The sequence below is a fragment of the Triticum aestivum genome, chromosome 5D (genome assembly GCF_018294505.1).
Source record: "Triticum aestivum cultivar Chinese Spring chromosome 5D, IWGSC CS RefSeq v2.1, whole genome shotgun sequence".
In the NCBI taxonomy this organism is placed as follows: domain Eukaryota; kingdom Viridiplantae; phylum Streptophyta; class Magnoliopsida; order Poales; family Poaceae; genus Triticum; species Triticum aestivum.
The window spans coordinates 217,139,427-217,144,927 of NC_057808.1; positions in this window are offsets into that span (position 1 = coordinate 217,139,427).

Here is a 5,501-nt window from a genome sequence, read left to right on the forward strand (position 1 = left end):
CCGCCGGAGCCCCGCCGGAGCACGCCCCCGACGAGGTAGCCGCACCTCGCCTCGTTGCCGGTTTAGTTTTAAAAAAAACCGTTCGTTTAAAAAAAAACCTAGATCGGTTTTTTTCGATTTTGTTATTTTGTGAGCGTTCACCGACTCGTTCGTTTTAACGAACGCGTTCGTCGGTTTTTCTCTGTTAACGAACGTCCGTTCTTTAACCGTTCGTCCGTTTTTCTTTTTCGTCGGATTTTTCCGCGATTATCTCAGATCCGATTTCTGATCAAATCTTCGTTTTTGTTTAACTTTTCGCTCGTTTATCGGAATCAGGCGATTCAAGCGCCTAGAGTTTCGTCTCGAAATTCTCTTTCCGTTTAACCTACTCAAACAAGTTTTTGCTACTGTAAAATTTGACCTAGATCCAGATTAGTAAACGAAGCTTGTTTCTTTCACCGTTTGACTTTCGTTGCTTCGTTCGAGTTGATTCTTTTTGCAAACCGGAGTTCTTAAGTTGAACTTTCTGGTTGGATCTTTCATTCGAGTTTTACCTGTGCATTAGATGAGTACTGATTGTCTGCTTGTTTGTTTGCGATAGAGTACCCGGAGTGTGCCGCTTGTTACTTCGAATCGCTAGGTTTCGCGGATCATCAGCAAGGCAAGTAATACTTTGATCATATACCTTCCATACCCAGTTTTTATTGCATTAGATTTATTCCTCAAACATTGCATGATTAGGATCTAAATAAATTGTGGGTATTGGGAAGTAGTTGAGGTAGTACCTATTACCTGTTTTGTTTATCGAACCCTTGGGAGTTACTTCTACGTTGCTATTATATTGCCATGCTATGCTCGTAGACGTGGATTGGGTTTGAGAGATTTCATGACAGATGTGAGATTGTTAATTAATGGTTTACTTAAGGTGGCAACTAAAACTCACATCTGGGTGGATTGAGGTACCTGGGTATTTCAGGATTGCCTGTTTTTCTTTTGGACCGCCACCCAGGTTTAAAGGGATCATAAGATTATTCATGCTAGAAACTTCCGTGTGCAGCCGCAAGCTATTATGGGCTCTAGCATAGTTGACTAAGTTGTGTGAACTCTTACAGTGGTAGACTAGCAGATGTAGGGGAAAGTAGGTGTAACTGTCTACCCATACGTAAGGTGCAAACACTTCTGAAAGACTGTGTCTCGGTCATCCGTTACTCAAACACCATGTAGTGCGAGTAATCCAACGGAGGAGATCGAGTCTTGTGGGGAAAAGTGCGCAAACCTCTGCAGAGTGTACAAACTAATCATGATTAGCCGTGTCCCCGGTTATGGACATCTTGAGTATCTAGTACTTGGATTATCATGTGAATCTCATCACCATGTTACTTTTAATTAATTTTGTTGGGTTAATAATGATTCTTAATTGGGATTGAGATGCTGTCAACCATCTCAATGTTTCACAACCACCATGATAGTTAAATAAAATTTATTCCTTTGAAGTAGGGAAAAGTTGGCTTTTCGCAAAATTGTAACCATAGAGCTTTCCACCAGCCATAAATGCATGTAGTATAGCATTATTATTGTTCATTATTCTCTATGTGTTACATTGCCAGCATATTTCATGTGCTGACCCGTTTTCGGGCTGCAACGTTTCATGTTGCAGACTTTTCAGACGACGAGTAAGGTGCCTTAGGTCGTGGTCTTATACTCAGTGATGCCGCTGGAGTTGATGGACTCACTTATCTTCCAAGTCTTCCGCTGTTATCGTTTTAGATGGCCTTAAGCCATATTTATCATACTTAATCTCTTTGGAGATATTCGATGTAATAAGTGTGTGATTGCTACTCTGTTATAAATCCTCCATTTGTACTGTGCGTGTCAGCATTACTGATCCAGGGATGACACTGGTGCACAGCAGCACAGACCATTTGAGGTCTGGTCGCTACAAAGGTGGTATCAGAGCACACGCTGACTATAGGAGACGGCCACTAAGCTTAAGCCCTAGAAAGCTTCTCTCTTCTCATTTCTGACCCCTCTCCTTTTTCTACTCTTTTAGGAATGGCGGATGCAAGGAGCAAGTTCATGCAACCAGATGAAGACACGCCTTTTGGTCGACACTTGAAGGAAGTCACCAAGTACTTGAACATAGGAATACCAAGCATCACCGGAACCTACAACGCCACATTACCTGAAGAGGAGAGCTGGAAGATTCAAGTTCACATTCCAGGAAGGACGTTTGTGCCAGTTACTGAACCTATAAGATTGGTTTTCGAAGCACCAACCTGGAGTTTAGGGAAGAGCATGGCCGCTCACATCGCCATGGGACGCATTGGAGAAGTCTACTACCAGGAGCTTAAGGATACAATTTATCAGATTTGTGGACGCCGAGACGCGCAATGGGAGATGATCAGAACCAAGAAGGATGGATCAATTGCAGCTTTCATCCAGGAGCAAAACCAACATATTCGTTGCCAGGAGAACCAGATGTGCACGGACAAGGAAGAACTGAAGAAGGCATTAACCAAGATCAAGGAGCTCCAAGAAGAACTCAAGGCTACACGCGAGGATTATATGGAGGAAATCATCGCACTAGTAGGGAAGAATGACGACCTGGAGAAGAAGATTGGAGTATTCATGGGAAATCCAGTGCCAAAAGCAGAAGTCGACGAATGCACTTGTCCGGATAACTACATCATCATCGACGACACCGACTCGGAACCAAGTGAAGATGACTTTGTTGATGAAGCTGGAGCAGACATCATGGAGTCTTCAACGGATTAGAATTTTTATTAGACCACCATATCAGTACTAGTTTTCCCCCATTTAATAGTATAGTTCAAGCACTTTGTAATGCTAGTTAGATCGATTGTTTTGCCTTGTTTGAATTGATTGAGTGATATTAATTGTATTTGTCTCATGAGCATATGGGTAGTGTTTTCTCTCTAGACCTCATTCTATTCTTAACTCTCATCTTTTCTAAAACCCATCAGATGCCTCCGAGACGCGACACCGGATTTGTTTTCCCACCGGAGATCACCCAGTTGATTCAGCAACAGAATGCCCTGATGCAAGTGTTAGTACAGAACCAAGGCAACAACAACAACAACAACCCACCGCCACCACCACCTGTTGATCACTTAGCCCGTTTCTTGAGGCTAAACCCGCCGGTGTTTTCCAGTAGCACCGAGCCGATTGTTGCAGATGATTGGCTCCGCAAAGTTGGAAGGGAGTTGACCACTGCAGGATGCACAGATGCGGAAAGAGTGCATTTTGCCGCACATCAGCTTGATGGACCCGCAGCATCATGGTGGGAGAATTATACAGCCACGCACCCTATTGACACTGTCACATGGGACCAGTTTCAGCAAGCTTTCCGTACAGCTCATGTTTCAGCAGGAGCTATGGCTATGAAGAAGCGTGAGTTTCACAACCTACGCCAAGGAGGACGCACCGTAGGCCAGTATGTGGAGGATTTCAGTAAATTAGCACATTATGCACCAGATGACGTTGCTACAGATGCTGCCAAGCAGGAGAAATTTTTGGAAGGACTGAATGATGAGCTGAGTATGCAGTTCATGGTAGCAACCTTCAACAACTACCAGGAGCTGGTAGATAGAGCGCTCATGATTGAAGGGAAGCAACAGCAGATTGAAAACCGTAAGAGGAAGTATGGACAAGGGAAGTATAACTCAGGAGCTCAACAGAAGCCTCGTTTTGCCCCGAAGCCGGGAGGACAGTTTCAGCATACCCATGGAGGAGGTAGTTCGCACAACCATAATGGCTCCAAGAATGGTAATGGGAATGGAGGAAGCAACGGACAGAACCGCACCAACCCATCTACCCCAGCCAAGAGGGACCTGAGCCAAGTCACTTGCTTAAAGTGCCAGAAGACTGGACATTATGCCAATGAATATCCTGAAGCCCAAAATGGAAATGGCAATGGAAGCTCTGGGAAGAAGCCGAAGCCGTTCAACAAAGGACATGTGAACCACGTGAGCGTGGAGGAGGTTGAAGCTCAGCCTGATGCAGTAATAGGTAAGTTTTTGGTTAAGTCATTTACTGCAACCGTTCTTTTCGATACTGGTGCATCGCATTCATACATATCAAGGGGATTTGTGAATAAGTTTAAGCTGTCTACCAAAGTTCTCAGAACCCCTATGTTAGTAACCTCGCCAGGAGCAGAGTATATGGCCAGCCAAGGATGTTTTCAGATACCATTGGCCATTGGTAGGCATGTTTTCCCCTCAGACCTCATAGTTTTGGAGTCGCAAGGTTTGGATGTGATTTTGGGAATGGATTGGCTATCGTTGTATGGAGGAAACATCGATTGTGCCAGCAAGACGATTTTGCTTACCACCCCGGAAGGAAAAAGGATCAAGTATGTATCCCGGCATATGCCGAAGAGGACTCAAGTAAATTCCTTATCAGGAGTTGTACAGGAGGAAGTACCAGTGGTGAAGGATTACCCGGATGTATTTCCAGAAGAGTTGCCAGGCATGCCACCAGATAGAGACATTGAGTTCTTGATTGAACTTTTGCCAGGCACCGGGCCAATATCTAAGAGACCGTACAGGATGCTCGCAAAAGATTTGGAGGAAAATAAGAAGCAGATCAAGGAGTTCCTGGATAAAGGCTATATTCGCCCAAGTTCGTCACCTTGGGGATCACCAGTACTTCTAGTGGAGAAGAAAGATGGATCGCTGAGGATGGTTGTTGATTACCGTGGATTGAATGAAGTGACCATTAAAAACAAGTACCCACTGCCGATGATCAATGATTTGTTTGACCGCCTACAAGGAGCTAAAGTATTTTCCAAGATCGATCTACGATCAGGATACCATCAGTTAAAGATTCAAGAGCAGGATATACCCATGACGGCATTTACCACCAGATATGGATTGTATGAGTATACCGTTATGTCATTTGGTCTGACTAACGCACCTGCCTATTTTATGAACCTAATGAACAAAGTGTTTATGGAATTTCTGGATAAGTTCGTCGTGGTGTTCATTGATGATATTTTAGTCTTTTCCAAGAATGAGGAAGAGCATGAGGAGCATTTACGATTGGTACTTGAGAAGCTCAGAGAACATCAGTTAGATGCCAAGTTCAGCAAATGTGAATTTTGGCTGAAGGAAGTTGGATTCCTTGGACATGTTATTTCTGGAGAAGGAGTAGCAGTAGACCCTGCCAAGGTTGGCACAGTGACAAGTTGGGAATCACCCACAACAGTTGGAGAAATCCGGAGTTTTCTTGGACTTGCAGGATACTACCGGAGATTCATCGAGAATTTCTCGAAGATTGCTAAGCCCATGACTGAGCTATTGAAGAAGGACAACAAATTCAATTGGACTGAGGAATGTGAAGCTAGTTTCCAGGAGTTGAAGAAACGATTGGTTGCCTCACCAGTGTTGATTCTGCCAGATCAACGCAAGGACTATGAAGTTTATTGTGACGCTTCTCGTCGAGGACTTGGAGCAGTGCTTATGCAGGAAGGAAGAGTTGTGCCATATGCTTCACGACAACTT